Consider the following 21,741-nt stretch of genomic DNA (forward strand, 5'->3'; position numbering starts at 1 on the left):
TGTAGCAAGTGACTCCAGTTGTCTCTTGTTGACACGAAGCATGGGGCCCTCCCTACAAACAGTGCGTAGACCTCATGGCGCCTCCGTCCACTTTACGATATGGTGAAGTGGAGGGACTCCAACGCGCACAATTTTTGAGCCGGCATGCCGTCCCCTGTACCATTGGAGCGCTTCCTCCCACGGGAATTCTCGCCATCAGTGGAGCTGCGAGCCTACAGCAGCAACCCGCTCGCACTCTCCTGCAAGGGCGGACCCCTGTCCGTAATCTCCTCCGATGGCCGGGAGCGTCACATGCCCCCACGACTGGCCTGGTGCTCCATCAACTGGTCCGAAGTGTCGCTACTGGAACATCTCGGGGCCGGAGGTTTTGGCCATGTCTACCGAGCAACTTATCGCAGCGAAACGGCTGGCCTCCAGGTGGAGCTTCTGGGCCGAGCTGAACGTGGCACAGCTGCCCCACCACGATAACCTGGTGCGGGTGCTGGCAGCCGGCCCCTGCGGCCCAGAGGATTCCGACAGCCTGGGTGCTGTCATCATGGAGTACACGGGCAGCTGCACCTTGCACCACACCATCTATAGCAATCAAAACACCGGATTGGCCTACGGGGAAGACGGACAGCCCTGGGAAATAGGCACTGGCACCTCCAGCTGCCTCAGTTACGCCTGCGATGTGGCCCGGGGTCTGACCTTCTTGCACTCGCACAGGATCGTGCACCTGGACCTGAAACCCGCCAACGTGCTGCTTGCACATCATGGCATCTACACCTGCTGCAAAATCGGCGACTTCGGCTGCTCGCTTTGCCTGTAGCACCGAGAGGCCCACGCTCAACCCGCCGAGGCATGTGAGATTGGCGGCACCTACATGCACCGCGCCCCCGAGCTACTGCGCGGCCTGCCACCCACCCACAAGTCCGAAATTTACTCCTTCGCCATCACTTTGTGGCAGATGGTGAGCCGTGAGATGCCATTCACCGGCGGGGAGAGGCAGTGTGTGCTCTACGCCCTGGTGGCCTGTCACCTGCGGCCGCCCCTCACCGGGCCCGCCTTCAGCAGCCCTGGGGCCCAAGGAGCCCCATTCAAAGGCATCATCGAGCGCTGCTGGGTGCGAAGCCCGAGGACAAACAGCTCAAGAGAAAACAAGGAGCCCCATCCAAAAGCATCATCGAGCGCTGCTGGGGGGCGAAGCCCGAGGAGAGGCCCGGGGACAAACAGCTCAATAAAAAATAAGAGAGGAGCGCTGCTCACACTGCCTGCACGCGCCAGTCGGCCCTCTGATTGGTTAATAAGGAACACCAATGGTAGTGTCTTTTGGTAGTTGTCAACCAATCAGAGAGATGACTTGGGCTAGCAGGCAGCGTGATGGGGGAGTGTTTAGGCCTATGATGTCAGGGAGAAAAAGAACACAAAAAACACACCCCGAATCCGAAAAAGAAGGGGCTTAAATGTTTAGGAAGCCAGCCAATGGAGAAGAGGGGCGGGTTCAAGCCCCACTCTCTAAGACATAAAGTCTCAGAGGGAGACTGCGCAAGCGCAGCCTACGCAGGCCGAGACCTAAAAACGGTCTTTTGCAGTTGGGGCCTACCTTTTAGCAGCTAATTCTTAGCATGTCTTTTGTAGGGTTGGCTGCACTTGGACGGTTGGAGCAGGTGCGTAACAACCTTTGGGCTAAGAGGGCTTTCGCCCTTCCCCCATCAGTTGCCCAATCTTGGGCTGACTGGATTAGGGCTCCTGGCCACGCAGTTTGCAACAACTGAAATATTTGTACTGGATTTTTCAGATGATATTTAGGGCCCCATATAAAACGCCCTTGAGCCACTGCTGCATCACTTTTCTTTGTCACAGCGGCGATGCAATCAGTGCACCACACTGCTCCTTATCTACAAACCAATGCATCTGGTCCAATGCGTCAGTTTGCAGAGTCCTGTGTCACATTATCCCTGAACCAGGTATAATGTATGCAGGGTAGGTGTTCTTACGCAAAAAAGCCACGTAGAAGTGGTGCAGTGAAATTGACATTTCACAGTGTCACTCTACATCTTGACTGCATCAAAATCCTTACCCCTGTGTAAGGATTGACACATGGCTTTTACAGTGGGTCTTGTCTATGTGTTCTGGCGCATTGCTGGAGTTGCATCAGTTTTATGACCAACTCCAGCAATGTGTCACTACTGCGCCAGCAGATGCATCATAATATCTGATGCATCTGTTAATCCTTGCACTATGGTGCCCTACATTATAAATACAGCACATTCATGGTGTTGCCAAGGCATTTAACGCAGGCGCAAGGAAGCTGACACATTAATGCTGATGTGCAAGTTTGTTGTAAATGAGGCCCTTAGTGCTTAAGGAAGGCCTGTTTTCATTCTTTCCTTTCTGAGCCCATGTGCCAGGCTTTTTCTGTCCATTTGTTTCACTTGCAAAAACTCCATAAAATAGACAGGAATGGAAGTGCTAATATCACTTCATAATCCCAGTCACAAATATGCAACGGGGGCACTTTAACTATAACAAAGGATGAGTTCTCGTCAGAATTTAATTAGCAGAAGGAGACAGCATTTAAAACAGAAACTGGAGGCGAATTTTTTTCATGAAAGAAAAAGTAAGAAAGTATACAAATGCTTTCAGTTGTTCTGCAATTGCACCTATATGTGTAACACAGAAAAATGCATTGCACAAAGAAGCAAGGCTTAAAAGTTTAAAGCAAGACATGGTCCCAGACACCAAAGCCTGTTTTCACTACACTCACGTTTCGTATCTGCATATTTATTTCTCATGGACACCTTAACTGAAACCCAACCTTATTTTCTCTAAAGTAGCAATGAACGTATCTAGGGCCGGCTTTAGGGCAGTGTGACTGGTGCGGCCGCACTGGGTGCTGACCTGTGGAGTGGTGGTGCTGCGTTTAGCAATAACTTATGATTGGAGAGATGAGGGGCACTTTTGCCCAGTGGTAGTGAGAGAATTCGTAAAGGTGGTCATGGGGGGGCGGGGGCGCCAAATATGATTGCCGCACCGGGCGCCACCAGCGCTAAGACAGTCCTGCATCGTTTCCAGAGGGGAGGCACATGTGTGTACACAGGAGATCGCTGACCATTACAGAGAGAGGCACAGACCTTACATTTTATTCCAGGTTTTTTTTTGTATTGCAGTAGGACTGAGCATAAAAATCAACTTTTTGAGCAGATTCTTTCCATGATCCCATCTCTCATACTACAGTTGTTAGGCCTGTCTCCACTGATGCATCTTCTTACTCCTGGCACTCGGTAAATCTTGTCTGTGATCATCAATTCCCAGAGTGACTGCAAGTGGTGGTGATGTGGGTCTAATTGGATGGGTCACTCAAAAAAACATTTAGTTGCCTTTTTATGTAATACACATTCTGACTGAGCCATCTCTATGTAACCTATGCTTGAAACAAAACCACCAGTTCATTGCCTTGATATGCACAATTTGAGTGTCAAATCCATGACGCTCTGAGGTGGAATTTAACCCACACTGACCCCTAGAAGGTCTTCAGTCATCCAAATATCTCTCCTCATTAAATATGACTGTAGGGCATTTTCAACAAATTAATATTATTTGTATTAAATGCATTTATTGGCATGTAAAAATCAAAACCACAGGTCACAGTGGCACAATTAAAGACGTTTCCAAATTTAATGTGTTGCTCAATGTGGATTTACCTTGACAAATGAGACAAGAGGTGTTTGGCAAAACAGGAACAGTTGGTTTAATTAAACGCAGCGGCCGAGAGAACAGGCAATAGAGTAGGGGCCTGAAGCCTGTCTCAAAGCACATTGGTTTAGGATGCAATTTTATACATTACATGACGTATCATAAAACAATTTGCACTTTCATTTGGATACAGAAATCTGGGCCTAGTCACAGGGTCATAAATCTGGTTGTTTGATAAGAGGTGCAGGTGGGCCTCAACCTTGTGTGGACATGATGCAGGGCCAGTGGGTATGTGTCCAGATGTCCAGCATGGGGAGCGCATGATCACTGTGTGTAGTATGCATGCTGTGTTCTGATTGACTGTGTGTTCCTAACTAGGGTGCCTATTACAATGAATGATTTTCCGCATCCTCCGGGCCGGCGGAAGCCACCGCCGGCCCGGAGGATGCGGAAAATCCTCTGCGGACCCACCAAAGACCCACCGCCACATTAGGATGATTGGTGGGTCCTGGTTTCCTTCCGCCACTTTCCGCGGTTGGCTTACAACCGCGGCAGAAAAGCTCTAATATGGTGACGGTGTCTCTCAGACACCGTCAGTCATATTAGGATGGCCTGTGAAAAATGCTTTTCCGCGGCGGGTTTTCCCCCATGGAAAAGCATGTGTAACTTCACTGTGGGGGCCCGTTGCGGGCACCTGGGTGAAGGGGGTGGGGTGTGCACATGCAGGGTACCTATGGTACCCCCCTGAATTTGTATGCAGAAATCGGCAGGCACCGCACGGTGCCTGCCGCTTTCTGCATACAAATGCAATGTATGCATTTTTACCATTGCGGCGGATGCAGCTTGAAGCCGCACCCGCCGCAATGGTAAAAATAGAGGATGTGACCGCCAGGGTGGCGGTCACATCCTAATTGCACAGGAGGGAACTCGCCAGGCCATGTGGAGGTTCCCTCCTACTCTATGGTGGCGGACGGACTCAGGTCCGTCCGCCATCATAATCAGCCCCTTAGTGTGGCATCTGAGTTTATGGTGTTTTGGGTTTGTGCACCCCTCCGGCCAAATGTGTTTTATTGGGGCCAATCTCCTGAGACCATTGTGTCCTCGCTGCCTATATGTAGTATCGATCTGGTTTGCTTGTTTGCTCGCTTGTCTAAGGAATATGTGTCCCTCCATCTGTGACCTATCAGTAGCTGCAGGCCTAGGTTGCATTGCCTGCCTGACCATGTATTTCTGACTCAGAGTTAAGAGGGAGGTCATATCAGGTGAATTCAACAACGGAGATGCAAGTTTGTTATTATATGTACATATATCACGGTGTTCATCAACATCGTGTTTATCAATATTAACAAATGCAAAAAATCTTGTCCAACAAAAAGGATGGAAATGGAATTTGGCACATACAAAGTAATTCTAAGCAAATGTGTCACAGGGAGGTAGATCACCATAGTATTCACTGTGGCTCATTGAAGCCTGTTCAAAAGAAAGGCAGAGCAGAGTGAAAAGGAACAGAAAAACATAACCGAAGCACATTAGGCACTCTCTCTCTTACCTGTAAGAAGTGTCTCTGGGTCTTTGCTAGGACCAAGTAACTCCCTGAGTTCTCCCCTACACTGGTGCACAATTGTCTGCCATGCACCAATGCAGGCACCCTTGTACCATGGTGCAAGGGTGCCTGCGTTGCGGGGATGTTTGGGTTTGTGCAGGAAGAGACACCTTCCTGCACAAAAACAATCATGAGAGGTGTTTTTCTCTTTCTATGTACGCTGCATAATGCAGCAGGCATAGAAAGACGAAAAAACAAGGAGAAATAAAATGATTTCTCCTTGTTGCGCCACTTTACACCTCCCCTGGAGAGGCGTAAGTTTCCAACACATTCCCAGGTTTACAAAACATTGTAAATCTAGGAATGCGGAGAATCCATGAGTGATGCGTGGAGACAGCAACACCCATTGCACACCCCTTTCATGCAAAGCGCAGCTTGAAAAGGAGCCATACTTACAAGGACACAAAAAGCCACGCAAGGTGGCATTATGTGTCCTTGTAAATATGGAGCAACACACTATGCCGCCGGTGCGCCACAAAAACTGAGACACCCGCGGCGCAAGGGGATTCTTAATATGCCCAAAAATGCTTTTCTACCAGCAGAACTGTTTTCTTTAGAATTCCTAAACACAATATCCTGTCTCTCCAATAATTAGATTCCACTAGTACTATCACAACTCGGTCTCTACCCATCTCTTATTTTCTTTGTTTGGGGAAAAGTTTATTTGTCTTCCATATCATTTCATGAACCTTGGTAGGTGACAGATTCAACAAATGTAATAGGATGTGCATTTCTTCAGGGATTCCTAGTACTCCTAAGAGGGTGTCGCTCTGCAGATTATTGAAAATCTCCAACTTCTCCATCTTTATCAAGACTTCCCACAGTTCTTCTCAGCTGGATCTCTGGACAACTTTGTATTATGGGGTACAAATTCAACATCCTGTGTGTTACAATCATGGACCTGGGTGCTATGCCCATGACAGCATGAGAAGTAGCTGTGATACCATCAGTGCTTGAAATGGACATATAGAAGTGCAGGTTCTCTGTAGCAGAGTAGCTGCTGGTTTCTGAGAAGGGCCGGTACTCTCCAATCAAAAGTATTACATTTCTCTTTGGAAGTGCCGGTACTCTCCCTCCCTAAAAATAAAAAAGCGCTGGTACTCCGTAGCAGGCAGTACCGGCCCATTTGAAGCACTGAATACCGTCCTATCCTGAAAATATTTTAAAGGAAATTTATGCTGGTAAATGCAGTATAAAAAGAACATTAAATAAACAAATGTACTTAAACTTCACTATTAGCTACCAATGTTCTATCTCATGCAGTATGGGGGCGAGAGGGGGTGATTAGTCAAATCTCCCCAAAGTAGTTTTAAGTCTTATGCTGCAGCCAATTCAAACTGGGCCCAGGTCATTTGCTGGATGTAGCTGAAACTGGAACAAAAACATGAAATTCCACTTCCTTCCAGGTTTACCATGACAATGTGCACTAAAATACAACATTTAACAATGTTGAGTTACTCTTGGGAGTGCCCGTGAGTTATTTTGATTCAGGATCTGAACTTGAATTTGCCACCACTGTTCAATATATAACCCCCCCCAAAAAAAAAAATTGGGTTTGGTACGCCCCTGGTTTGGAGAAGGGAAGCTCTTCACGCCGCAGGCGTCACTCATATTACAAGTACAGCTTTCATCCATCAGACCTAAACACTGCTCTCTATATGGTCCTATTGTACATAACCCTATATAATATATATATGTATATATATATATATATATATATATGGTGTGAACAAGCTCTCGTGTGGAGCGAAACGCGTCACCTTTACTTAATAAATCGTCTTCCCTGTTATCAATTCCTGATTATTTCGAGGCTATTGCTTTTTGCTGGGCGTGAGGCTTATGAGGTCTTGACCTTTTGGTTCCGCCATCACTGAACGGGACTAGGACTGCTTTACTATATATATATATATATATGAGGTACGTGGATCTCCCGTAGATGTACCAACACAGCAAAATCAGCCGATCAGCAATGCAGGAACCAGCAAGACCCATAAGTTGGTGCAAAATATTTTTTATTTAATTTTTAGCCCAGCACCAGTCCGCCATGACGCGTTTCGGCTAGAGATAGCCTTGATCACATGACAACGTCACGAGGGCTGATCACCCATTTAAAGTGCAACAGTGCCATCTCGTGTAATAGAAACAGACAGAATACTTTCAATGTTTCTAGCTTTACAGGTATTACATTACGGCATGAATGCCCGTATTTGCACAAACTGTCATACAATAATCATAAATCAAGGTTAATACCATACATTATGAAAACGAAAAGATTGTAACACTCAGGAAGATTTCATGATAATACATGGAAAATTACATGGCAACGGCTACAAAAAACTTTTAAAATTGTTATAAAAGTTAAAAGCCAAATAAATAGTTATATACATATTAAAATATAACCATTAAAAGTGTGGTATTTTTACAAAATTAATGAATTATGTTGTTCTGTTAGCACAGAATCAACACAACATACAATGAAGCCCAAGTGGGCGAGTGCCATAACCTGAGATATAAGCAACGTATTGTGCAAATATGCTTTTAGTGCAAAATTGACTGATGGCAATAAAGTGCTACCTAGTAAGTGAAGTTAAATAAATCAAAATTAGAAAATGTATAATGGTCACGGAGGGTAAAAGGATCAAGTTGTTTATACAGATTTTAAGATCCACAGTTCAACATACAGGAGTGCAACTCTAAAAGAACAAATTGGGTCCTAGGGTCATGAGTGGCTAGCAAAACAAAATTTAATTTACTGTGATATTCAGAGATAGGTGTGGCAGTCCTCCCCGATATTGAGACCTTGCGGTGCTTTGGTATCTAAGAGTATTATATAGCGGGTCTCAAGTTTCCGTAACAGAGACTCTCTATCACCGCCTCTCCTTTGGGGAGGAACACAATCTATCGCAAAATATCTTAGCAGGGACGCATCCTTTCCATGATCGCTCTCGAAGTGCCTGGCTACTGGATATGCTGCATCTGCATGGGTGATAGCTCGCAGATGTTGTAATATTCGCTTATGCACTTGAGGACGGGTGCTGCCTACATATCTCAGGCCGCACGGGCACTCCAAGACTTAAACTACAAACTCTGGCCTGAAACCTATGGTTTTTTCTGTGAATTTCAAAGGTTTTTTAAATGCTCATTCCTAACTATATCAGGCCTGAAACCTTTGTTTTTTTCAGTGAATTTCGAAGGTTTTGTAAATGACAATTTTTAAATGTATTCATTGTTATATATTTTTTATACTGATTTACTACATTTTTTTAACTATTTCTTTTTAGATATTTTATTTGTTAAATTACATTGTAATTACATTATACATTACATTACAAAATATACTTTCTCAGAATTCATTACTTCTGATGGATTCTTTTTGGACTGACATTTTCTCTCTAAATATTGTATTTGATTGCTCGGGAACAACGTTTGTTTTCATCTTCTGTAAGCAGTTGAAAGAATGTGTTTAAATCAAACAGGCGATTTTTTAGGAATATTTTTAGTTTGTGAAAATAGACACAGAAACTTATTTGGTGAAAACCAGACAATGGATTCCTATGGAAGGAAATTCAAGTTGCTGGTAAGTATGGTTAGAATTACTTTTCAGGATCAGTACTGGGCTCAAAGATACAGCACTGAGGTCTCCCCTGATAGCAGGTGAGTAAATCGGAATTCATAGTTCAGCTGATTTTAGAGGAATTTTTTAAAGTTCAAAACTCCAAACTTAGAAAAATTTCCAAGTGAAACCAGTCAATGTTAGCCTATGGAAGGAAATTCAAGTTACTGTAACTACGATTAGAATTACTTTTTAGATCTGAAATAATGCACAAAAAGATTATATCATAAACGCTCCATCAGTTCCAGTGCACTCACATGGCCACATCAAAAGTATTCAGTATATCTGTTGCCATCAACACTGCCTCGTCTGCAATAGCGACTCAATCTGAATTGTGATCCCGCGATTTTTTCAAAAAAACTATTTTTTTTTGCCTTGGGGGTCCTTGTGGGACCCCCTAAGCAGGCCTAGGGGTCAGGGTGTTTCTACCATGCCCACTTTGGTTGTTTTGCACGTTTGTTTCACTGCTTTCTTGTGCCTCGGTTCTACCGAGGCACAAGATGGCTGCCAACACTTCCTTGTTTGGAGTGTTGACAGACAGTTGACATCCAATCAGCATGCAGCTCGTGCTCTGGAAGGTACAGAGTACAGTACAGAGTACAGAACTTCGTCTCTAGATATCACTATGATTTTACTTTTGATTTTCTCAGTAACAACTGAACGGATTTACAACATTTAACAAAAAGCACAATCTGCGAACCGAACTATAACTTTTTGCCAAATTTGGTGTAGTTCCGTTCAGCCGTTCGGGCTGTAGCCCTAGCTAAAGGTCCTATAGAAAATTGCATAGAGAAAACACGTTTTGGGACCCCCCTTTTTTCTCAGCCCCCACTCGACGAATCACCCCCACACTTTCAGGTAAGGAGCGGAGCGGAGCAGGCCATTTTCTTGGAGAATTTCACCTGTATTCACCCACCGGCGCCAAAGTTATTCAAAATAGAGTGTTGAGGAATTCCTATAACCGAGACACAAGAGGGCTGCCAACACTTCCTGGTTTGGAGTGTTGACAGACAGTTGACATCCAATCAGCATGCAGCTCGTGCTCGGGAAGGTACAGAGTACAGTACAGAGTATGGTATTTTGTCTCTAGATATCACTATGATTTTACTTTTGATTTTCTCAGGAACTACTGAACGGATTTACACCATTTAACAAAAAGCATAATCTGCGAACCCAACTCTACATTTTTGCCAAATTTGGTGTAATTCTGTTCAGCCGCTCGGGCTGTAGCCCAGGCTAAAGGTCCTATGGAAAATTGCATTAAGGAAACATGTTTTGGGACCCCCCTTTTTTCTTGGCCCCACTTTAGGAATCGCCCCCAAACCTTCAGGGAAGGAGTGGAACAGAGCAGGCCATTTTCTTGGAGAATTTCGCGTCTATTCGTCCACCAAGCCAAAGTTATTCCAAATAGAATGTTGTGGATTTCATATGGAAACTAGGTCCTAACTATGTTTACCTACTGGCGACCGCCAGTAGGTAATATATATATATATATACTGAACTGCTACGGGTGTGATGACATCATTAGGGGGAGGAGCACCGAGTGCTGGAGAGTATTTGGCACAGGTGGGAGCTTATGGGTGATGGGCGCTGAAGAAGGCTGACAGTGCCGAAATGCATTTGCCGCCACTGAAACAGATGAAATAAAGCAAGCTGGCTTTCCAGATAACCCCTTTGGCCTCTGAGTCCTTCTTGCTGGGAGTGGCTGTTTCCGCAATATACACTGCGCCTGCCAGGGACGCAGAATAGATGGCCCTGCAACATCAATGGTCCCGGGAAGAAATACTGGCAACGGGCTGTTTACAGCTTTGAGGGGTCGAGGTATCGACATTTCCGGAGACCGCCAGCAATCACGGAGCAATATGGGAAGACCAAGGTATTTTACCTGCATAGGGCGCAAAGTCCGCATTGACGCCCCTGCCCTGTCTGTTGTTCTGTGAGACTGGTTGTTGTGGCACAAGGGGACCAAAGAAGACGGCCGTGATATTTCCTTTGGATGGAGTACCTCACAACCTACCTGCACACCAGCGCGAACCTACCGTTTTGCCTCACTCCTCCACACCACCCTCTCGGACCGGCTGTTACAGTGCCTTCTGGGAGTTGCAGTTTATCCATGGACACTGAACGGCTACAGGTGTGATGACATCATTAGGGGGAGGAGCACCAAATGCTGGAGAGTATTTGACACAGGTGGGAGCTTATGGGTGAAGGACATCGTTCAGTGTTGGGCGCTGAAGAAGGCTGACAGTGCCGAAATGCATTCGCCGCCACTGTAACAGATGAAATAAAGCGAGCTGGCTTTCCAGAAAACCCCTTTGGCCTCTGAGTCCTTCTTGCTGGGAGTGGCTGTTTCCGCAATATACACTGCGCCTGCCAGGGACGCAGAACAGATGGCCCTGCAACATCAATGGTCCCGGGAAGAAATATTGGCAACGGGCTGTTTACAGCTTTGAGGGGTCGAGGTATCGACATTTCCGGAGACCGCCAGCAAACACGGAGCAATATGGGGAGACCGAGGTATTTTACCTGCATAGGGCGCAAAGTCCGCATTGACTGCCCCTGCCCTGTCTGTTGTTCTGTGAGACTGGTTGTTGCAGCACAAGGGGACCAAGGAAGACGGCCATGATATTTCCTCTGGATGGAGTACCTCACAACCTACCTGCACACCAGCGCGAACCTACCGTTTTGCCTCACTCCTACACACCACCCTCTCGGACCGGCCGTTACAGTGCCTTCTGGGAGTTGCAGTTTATCCATGAACACTGAACTGCTACAGGTGCGATGACATCATTAGGGGGAGGAGCACCGAGTGCTGGAGAGTATTTGACACAGGTGGGAGCTTATGGGTGAAGGACATTGTTCAGTGTTGGGCGCTGAAGAAGGCTGACAGTGCCGAAATGCATTCGCCGCCACTGTAACAGATGAAATAAAGCGAGCTGGCTTTCCAGAAAACCCCTTTGGCCTCTGAGTCCTTCTTGCTGGGAGTGGCTGTTTCCGTGATATACACTGCGTCTGCCAGAGACGCAGAACAGATGGCCCTGCAACATCAATGGTCCCAGGAAGAAATACTGGCAACGGGCTGTTTACAGCTTTGAGGGGTCGAGGTATCGACATTTCCGGAGAACGCCAGCAATCACGGAGCAGTATGGGGAGACCGAGGTATTTTACCTGCATAGGGCGCAAAGTCCGCATTGACTGCCCCTGCCCTGTCTGTTGTTCTGTGAGACTGGTTGTTGCGGCACAAGGGGGTCAAGGAAGACGGCCATGATATTTCCTCTGGATGGAGTACCTCACAACCTACCTGCACACCAGCGCGAACCTACCGTTTTGCCTCACTCCTCCACACCACCCTCTCAGACCAGCCGTTACAGAGCCTTCTGGGAGTTGCAGTTTATCCATGGACACTGAACTGCTACGGGTGTGATGACATCATTAGGGGGAGGAGCACCGAGTGCTGGAGAGTATTTGACACAGGTGGGAGTTTATGGGTGAAGGACATCGTTGAGTGTTGGGCGCTGAAGAAGGCTGACAGTGCCGAAATGCATTCGCCGCCACTGTAACAGAGGAAATAAAGCGAGCTGGCTTTCCAGAAAACCCCTTTGGCCTCTGAGTCCTTCTTGCTGGGAGTGGCTGTTTCCGTGATATACACTGCGCCTGCCAGAGACGCAGAACAGATGGCCCTGCAACATCAATGGTCCCAGGAAGAAATACTGGCAACGGGCTGTTTACAGCTTTGAGGGGTCGAGGTTTCGACATTTCCGGAGACCGCCAGCAATCACGGAGCAGTATGGGGAGACCGAGGTATTTTACCTGCATAGGGCGCAAAGTCCGCATTGACTGCCCCTGCCCTGTCTGTTGTTCTGTGAGACTGGTTGTTGCGGCACAAGGGGGCCAAGGAAGACGGCCATGATATTTCCTCTGGATGGAGTACCTCACAACCTACCTGCACACCAGCGCGAACTTACCGTTTTGCCTCACTCCTCCACACCACCCTCTCGGACCGGCCATTACAGTGCCTTCTGGGAGTTGCAGTTTATCCATGGACACTGAACTGCTACGGGTGTGATGACATCATTAGGGGGAGGAGAACCGAGTGCTAGAGAGTATTTGACACAGGTGGGAGCTTATGGGTGAAGGACATCGTTCAGTGTTGGGCGCTGAAGAAGGCTGACAGTGCCGAAATGCATTCGCCGCCACTGTAACAGATGAAATAAAGCGAGCTGGCTTTCCAGAAAACCCCTTTGGCCTCTGAGTCCTTCTTGCTGGGAGTGGCTGTTTCCGCAATATACACTGCGCCTGCCAGGGACGCAGAACAGATGGCCCTGCAACATCAATGGTCCCGGGAAGAAATATTGGCAACGGGCTGTTTACAGCTTTGAGGGGTCGAGGTATCGACATTTCCGGAGACCGCCAGCAATCACGGAGCAATATGGGGAGACCGAGGTATTTTACCTGCATAGGGCGCAAAGTCCGCATTGACTGCCCCTGCCCTGTCTGTTGGTCTGTGAGACTGGTTGTTGCGGCACAAGGGGACCAAGGAAGACGGCCGTGATAGTTCCTCTGGATGGAGTACCTCACAACCTACCTGCACACCAGCGCGAACCTACCGTTTTGCCTCACTCCTCCACACCACCCTCTCGGACCGGCCGTTACAGTGCCTTCTGGGAGTTGCAGTTTATCCATGGACACTGAACTGCTACAGGTGTGATGACATCATTAGGGGGAGGAGCACCGAGTGCTGGAGAGTATTTGACACAGGTGGGAGCTTATGAGTGAAGGACATTGTTCAGTGTTGGGCGCTGAAGAAGGCTGACAGTGCCGAAATGCATTCGCCGCCACTGTAACAGATGAAATAAAGCGAGCTGGCTTTCCAGAAAACCCCTTTGGCCTCTGAGTCCTTCTCGCTGGGAGTGGCTGTTTCCGCGATATACACTGCGCCTGCCAGGGACGCAGAACAGATGGCCCTGCAACATCAATGGTCCCAGGAAGAAATACTGGCAACGGGCTGTTTACAGCTTTGAGGGGTCGAGGTATCGACATTTCCGGAGACCGCCAGCAATCACGGAGCAGTATGGGGAGACCGAGGTATTTTACCTGCATAGGGCACAAAGTCCACATTGACTGCCCCTGCCCTGTCTGTTGTTCTGTGAGACTGGTTGTTGCGGCACAAGGGGGCCAAGGAAGACGGCCGTGATATTTCCTCTGGATGGAGTACCTCAAAACCTACCTGCACACCAGCGCGAACCTACCGTTTTGCCTCACTCCTCCACACCACCCTCTCAGACCGGCCATTACAGTGCCTTCTGGGAGTTGCAGTTTATCCATGGACACTGAACTGCTACGGGTGTGATGACATCATTAGGGGGAGGAGCACCGAGTGCTGGAGAGTATTTGACACAGGTGGGAGCTTATGGGTGAAGGACATCGTTCAGTGTTGGGCGCTGAAGAAGGCTGACAGTGCCGAAATGCATTCGCCGCCACTGTAGCAGATGAAATAAAGCGAGCTGGCTTTCCAGAAAACCCCTTTGGCCTCTGAGTCCTTCTTGCTGGGAGTAGCTGTTTCCGCGATATATATATATATATATATATATATATATATATATATATATATATATATATATATATATATATATGTATATATATATATATATATATGTATATATATATATATATAGATATGTATTTATATAAACAGGAACTTGCCAGACGCCAGCAGCGCCACCAACCTGTTTTTCAATTGGATAAATGACGTAGAGTAGAACCCAATTCTGGTGCCAAAACAAAGGTGCCTTTATTCGTGCCTTTTAATGCTCAGCATGCCCGCCATGACGCGTTTTGACTGTCTCCACAGTCTTGATCACATGATGTGAATGCATTGCCACAGGTGAGGTATATATAGTAGACATAAAGGGCGGACTGTTTATTGCCGCACAACTTTCATAGGTTTTAACCATGGAAACGAAAGAAAGACTAAGGTAAATCTTTTTCAACCATTCGCCATAACATTGAAAATACAGTGTCATATTTTTAACTCAGTACACAATTCATACAATGTATTAAATAGGTGCAAAATATCGCAATGGGCATAAATACTTATATAAATAAATACATATATATATATAAAAAAACACCATTAAAAGATATATCCATATAATTTCATTTGAGACCTTAACTTTCCAGGTTTAAAAACATGTGCAAGTATATCCCAAGTGGGACAATATAAAAGTGCATGTGCAAAACTTTTTTTTGTATATACCTGAAATTGTGACAAGGAGCAGCTGTAAATGCATAGTGCAAATCATAAAAGAGAGCAAAGTGCTGGTAATAAATAATTAAAATTAAAAATGCAAAGGAGGAGCCCCTCCATTCAATGGTTGTTCTATTAACCGATATTTACTGACAGGCTAGTTATAATGGAATGGCCATTAGACTATATTGAGATGTGAGAAGGTGGCATCATATGTCTAGTATGAGAGTTCCCCGTATCAGCGAAGATCCCGTATTATTAGTATATAAAGGGATTCACAAGCATGTATAGAGGTCCTCGCTAGCGGTGAGACCCCCCGGGGTGCGGCTATCTAGCTCTAATATGTAACGGGTCTCTAGGACCCGTAGAAGAGCATCTCTGTTGCCGCCCCGTTTCAAAGGCATCACACAATCTATGATGTAATATTGTAGATGTTTTGGATCGCTATCGTGGGTACTCTCAAAATGCTGTGCCACCGGATACGACTGATCCTTAGTAATAATGGCTCTTATGTGTTGCAAAATTCGCTTGTGAGCCGGCAGTCGGGTGCTCCCTACATACCGGAGCTCACAAGAGGGCATTGCAAGACATAAACTGCGAATTCTGTTTTGCAGGTCAGTTGTTTAGTAATCTGTACAGGCGCATCTTTAAAAGGTATCTGATATTGTGTCTTATTACACCCATATTTGCAAGCTTTGCAATTTGGGCATTTATTAAAGCCTTTTCTTGGAGCCATAAAGGTCTCCGATATTGGCTGTTCCAGATAATTTTTAACCAGTCTATCTGCCATAGAAGTGGATTTTCTATATGAGAGTTCAGGTTTTTTACCCACTAGACCCCCAATGACAGGATCCCCTGTCACCAGGTTCCAGTTACGGGAGAAGATTTTTCGGATCTCCCTATGTTGTCGATTATAAGTGACAACAATTCTGGGTGAGTCAGATGTAGTTACAATGCCCGCCGTGTTAGGGGTTGCTTTGGGTGTAAGGGCCAGCGCTCTGGTTATAGTTCTAGAGCGGTCAATTGCTTTTTGTATGACCCCCTCTGAGTATCCCCTAGCAAGAAAGCGTAATTTGCTGACCTCCTGAGCTTTAGAACACTCAGCTTCTGTACTGCAGATCCTTTTGATGCGCAGCATTTCCCCGAAGGGGATACTGCGTATCAAGTGATGGGGGTGCTGGCAGCCGCGTGCAGGACAGTATTGCCCGCTGTCGGCTTCCTGTGTAACCTGGTCGCTAACCTTCCGGATTCTACATATACTTCTATGTCAAGGAAGCATACTGTTGATGCATTGATTGTGGATGTAAATTCCAGATTTAAGTCATTATTATTCAATTGCTCCACAAATGAGTGCGCCTCCTGTAATGATCCCTGCCAAATCAGAAAGAGATCATCAATGTACCTTAAATACAGTGGGACATGATTCTGCATAGTGGCCCGATGTTGTCCCATGAGGACCTGTTCCTCCCACCAACCCATGTGCAAGCACGCTAGGCTGGGTGAGAAACAGGCCCCCATGGCCACCCCATATATATATGTATATGCCACAAATCTCCATCGATACCAGGAAAACACTCGGACACCCCGGTTACTTGCAATGAAAGTTTATTCGGCAAGTGAAAAAAACGAAGCGTTTCACCTTTACCGCTTGCTCACGCTCGTTACCATCATGCACTCCACCATTTTTAAAAGCATGTCAATTATGTTGTAAGGACATTACCCCGTGTAAAACATAAACACCATTGGCAGCCATTTTGAAGTGTCCGTCTTCCCATTAATTATAATGGAGAAAAAAGTATAAACCAATGTATTATGCACTTATAGACACAATTCAGTAGTAGGATTTGGTTGCATTAATAAAATAACATTAATACATTCCTCATCTTACAAAATTCAACTTATCTCATTTGTTAAATTTTCGTAACGTAAATATCGTTATATGAATTAATGAGAAGACGGACACTTCAAAATGGCTGCCAATGGTGTTTATGTTATGCCATAAATACCAGCTGCGGGGCTGGGTGCCGCCCGCTTCGGAGCACCAGCGGCGCCCTTTCATCCCCCACGCACACAACCCGCCCCTCTCTAGTGCCAAGAGTAGCCCACGACCCGTGTCTCTAGGCGCCCGCCGCTCATAGTAGCAGTCGGGTAGGGATCCGGATTTGGTCCGACTGCTAAATCTGGGATCCAGTCACCAACTCCACGAGCACGAGCGGCCGAAGGGGGAGGCATCCGTGGAATCTCTGCACCTGTAATCAGTGTTTAAATTAACTGTGTTATTACCATTTGACACATATCGCCTTGAAGGCTATTGAGTATTCTACGAAATAGAATTAAGTTCTATGCCCCAGCGCGGAACTTACATTCACAAGCCTCAGCCAAAGCAGCCACCACTCGGATCAAGCTATCCAGAATGGGCGGAAGTGCTTTTTCACACATTGCTGCGAAATGTTGGAATGAACTACCCATCAACCTCAGACTCACGGACTCCTACCCCATCTTCAAGAAAAAACTAAAAACCGCACTATTCCCTACTTCAGAATAATCAATATGTTTCCAGGTTACTGCCTAGGTTTTACTGTTCATTTTTTGCAGCGCCGTGATATCCTTGTAGGATGAATGTTGCGCTTTACAAATATACCTAACAATAACAATAACAGTATAGATGCATCAGAAGAAGATGATAGGAAAGGGCGGGCCGCTCGGCCCCCTCGCACACATGGCTGGGCCCGACCCCCCCTTCCACTCCTTGTGGGTTATGGGTCCCACCGTTGACCGGAAGCGGTGTGAGTGCTTCCGGGTCAAGGGGAGGGACCAGGAGGGTAGAAAAGCCCTTGGGGGGCGCTGGAAGCGGCCTCTTGTACCTGCGCTCCCCGGGCTCGCTCCTCGCCCCTGCTGCAGGGGCCGCTAAATTTTCTCTTTTCTTTTTTCCTCCTTGCAGGTCTATGCCATCTGGGCAGCGGAGCCTTGCAGGACGTGGCCAGCGTGGATTCTTGATGGACGGCGCAGCTGGAGCAGGACGTGTGGCACAGGAAGAGTCCGAGTGAGAGCCCAGGAGAGGTCGGGAGTCTTCCAGCACAGAGCCCGGGTGTGGGCATGACGCGGGCTGGGGCTTAAAAGTCTATGCCATCGGGGCAGCGGAGCTTCGCAGGACGTTGCCAGCGTGGATTTTCCGCGAGGGATGGGCGGCGCAACTGGAGCAGGATGTGCGGCGCAGGAAGAGTCCGAGAGAGAGCCCAAGAGAGGCCGGGAGTCTTCCAGCCCGTGTGCGTGCATGACGCGGGCTGGGGCTTAAAGGTGTAGTCGGTCAACTATGCTGCCCTGTGGCAAGGTCATAATCGGTGAGCAGCAATTTAAGGTCCTTAGGGGGCGGCACCATTATCGAATGGGTCGCCCAGGGGGAGGGGCCATTGGTCTCTCCTAGAACTTCAGGGGCAGGATATCCGCTCGCTTGGAAGGGTGCGGGGGAGGGAGTCACGCTTTCCTCAGGCTGGTAGCCAGCCTGCACATACACTATGACATCATCAAATGGCGCGAGTGTAAGGGCCCTCCTGTTATGGTTAAATAGTTCAAGTTCATTGATTTGTATAGCGCACTACTCACCCAGAGGGTCTCAAGGCGCTTGAGTGAGGGAGGGTGCATCATTTATCGAATAGCCAGGTTTTTAGTTGCTTTCTGAAGGTGAGGTGGTTCTGTGTGAGGCGGAGGTGAGTGGGGAGAGAATTCCAGGTCTTGGCCGCTAAATAGGAAAAGGATCTTCCTCCCATGGTGGATCTATTGATGCGCGGGATAGTGGCGAGGGCTTGATTGGATGAACGTAGTTGGCGGGTGGGTGTGTAGAAGGATAGTCGTTTGTTGAGGCATTCGGGTCTTAGGACGTAGAGGGCCTTGTGTGCATGGGTGAGGAGACGGAAAGTTATTCTTTTGTTGACGGGAAGCCAGTGGAGATCTTTCAGATGACCGGAAATGTGAGCTTGACGGAGGATGTCCAGTATGAGTCTGGCTGAGGCGTTTTGGATGCGTTGGAGTTTTTTCTGTAGTTTGGCTGTGGTTCCCGCGTAGAGGGTGTTTCCATAATCTAGTCGGCTGCTGACTAGTGCGTGGGTGACTGTCTTTCTTGTTTCGGTGGGGATCCAGCGGAAGATTTTTTTGAGCATGCGTAGGATGTTGAAGCATGATGATGAGACTGCATTGACTTGTCTGCCCATCGACAGGGAGGAGTCTAGGATGAATCCCAGGTTACGTGCGTGGTCTGTGGGAATGGGAGCTGTGCCCAGAGCCGGTGGCCACCATGAGTCGTCCCATGCAGAGGGGGATGATCCTAAGATGAGGACTTCCGTTTTGTCCGAGTTTAGTTTTAAACGACTGTTCTTCATCCATTCGGCTACTTCTTTCATTCCATCGTGTAGATTGGTTTTGGCGGTGTTCGGGTCTTTGGTGAGGGAGAGGATCAGCTGGGTGTCGTCAGCGTAGGAGATGATGTTGAGGTTGTGTTGACGCGCGATGGATGCGAGGGGACTCATGTACACATTGAAGAGGGTGGGACTGAGTGAAGATCCTTGTGGTACGCCGCAGATGACTTTGGTTGCCTCTGATTTGAATGGGGGGGAGGCGGACTCTCTGGGTTCTTCCGGCGAGGAACGAGATGATCCAGTCCAACGCTTTTCCTTGTATTCCGATGTTGTTGAGGCGTTGTATGAGGGTGTTATTGGCAGACTGTGTCGAAGGCGGCAGAGAGGTCGAGTAGGATGAGGGCAACTGTTTCTCCGTTGTCCAGTAGCGTTCGGATGTCGTCTGTAGCAGCGATGAGGGCGGTTTCGGTGCTGTGTTTGGCCCGGAAGCCGGACTGTGAGGGGTCAAGAGAATTGTTGTATTCGAGGAAGGCGGCAAGCTGACTGTTGACTGCTTTCTCGATGACTTTGGCTGGGAAGGGGAGTAGTGAGATGGGGCGGTAGTTCTTAAGTTAAGAAGGGTCCGCTGTGGGTTTCTTCAGAAGGGCGCTGAGTTCGGCATGTTTCCAGCTTTCTGGGAAGGTAGCAGTGTTGAAGGAGCAGTTGATGACATCACGAAGATGGGGTGCGATGATGGAGTCTGCTTTGTTGAAAATGTGATGGGGACATGGGTCGGTTGGTGATCCTGAGTGGATGGAGTTCATCAGGCGGATGGTGTCTTCAGTCGTGATTGGGTTCCAGGTGTAGAGGTTGTGAGATTGCTGATTTGGTTCGGAGGTGGGTGGGGTGGGTTGTTCTTCGGACAGGTTTCCAAAGCTGTTATGAATGTCGGCGATTTTGTTGTGGAAGAAAGAGGATAGGGAGTCGCAGAGGTCTTGGGAGGGGGTGATGTCGTTTGTGCCGGCGGTGGGGTTGGTAAATTCTCTGACGATGTTGAATAGTTCTTTGCTGTTGTGGTTGTTGTTGTCGATTTGATCCTTGAATGCTGATTTCTTGGTGGATCGGATCAGTTGGTGGTGTTTGCGGATGGCGTCCTTGAAGGTGGTCAAGTTGTTAGTGGTTGGGTTTTTCTCCAAGTTTTCTCGAGGGTGCGACATAGCTTCTTGGATTTCTTAAGGTCATCATTGAACCAAGGGGCATTTTTGCTGGCTTGTCTGATCTGGTGGTTTTTCAAGGGTGCTAATTCGTCAGCGCTGTGGGTGATCCATTGTGTGAGTTTGGTGGCAGCTTGGCTTGGGTCCGATGATATGGTGGGAGGGTTTTTAGTTAAGCGATGTGAAGAGTTGGCCGGTGGTGATTTTGTTCCAGTTTCTTCGAAAGATAGGTTGTGGTGGGATGTGGGTCGTGGTCTCTTTGTAGCTGAAGTGAACGCAGCTGTGGTCCGTACAATGAAGAGCCGTGGTGTGATTGAAGGTGATATGTTTTCTGGAGGTGAAGATGGGGTCAAGCGTGTGTCCGGCGAGGTGAGTGGGGGTGTCAACAAGTTGTTTGAGTCCGAGATTAGCCAGGTTGTCTAGAAGGGTGGTGGTGTTGTTATCGTTATTCTTTTCCAGGTGGAAGTTGAGGTCTCCCAGTAAAATGTAGTTCTTGGAGGTGAGGGCATGTGGGCTGATGAAGTTCGTGATGTCTTCATTAAATTGTGTGCGGGTTCCTGGTGGTCTGTAGATGAGGGTGCCTCTAAGTGTGGTCCTGGGGTCGGTGTGAACCTGGAAGTGAAGGTGTTCGGCAGTTGCGAGGTTATCGTCGGAGCTGGTCGTGATTCGGATGGTGTTTTTATGGGGGATGGCGATGCCTCCTCCTGTTTGGTTGGTGCGGTCTTTTTGGATGATCTTGTAGGCGTCCGGGATGGCTATGGCGATGTCGGGCGCTGATGATGCGTTCATCCAGGTTTCTGTGAGGAAGGCGATGTCCGGTGATGTAGTGTCGAGTAGGTCCCAGAGTTCGGTGACGTGTTTGTGGACCGAGAGGGTGTTCAGCAGGATGCACTTCAGGTGGGTAGGGTCGGAGCTGTGTTTGGAGGAGGAGGATTTGGTGTGGGTCCTGCTGCAGTTGAACTTGCATGAGTGGCATGCAAAAGGTCCGTGGGTGTGTCCTGGGGTAGCTACGCAGCATTGTGGGGTGCGTCCGGGGTTAAGGGCGAGGAGAGTAGCAG

At 47.7% G+C, this 21,741-nt stretch overlaps 1 pseudogene; it reads left to right on the top strand.

Moving 5' to 3' along the window:
- The first annotated feature begins 144 nt into the window (after positions 1 to 144).
- Positions 145 to 18,185, top strand: LOC147717600 (serine/threonine-protein kinase mos-like; annotated as a pseudogene).
- Positions 18,186 to 21,741: the final 3,556 nt, after the last annotated feature.

Source organism: Lissotriton vulgaris, chromosome 5, assembly GCF_964263255.1.
Source record: "Lissotriton vulgaris chromosome 5, aLisVul1.2, whole genome shotgun sequence".
NCBI classification, from domain to species: Eukaryota; Metazoa; Chordata; class Amphibia; order Caudata; family Salamandridae; genus Lissotriton; species Lissotriton vulgaris.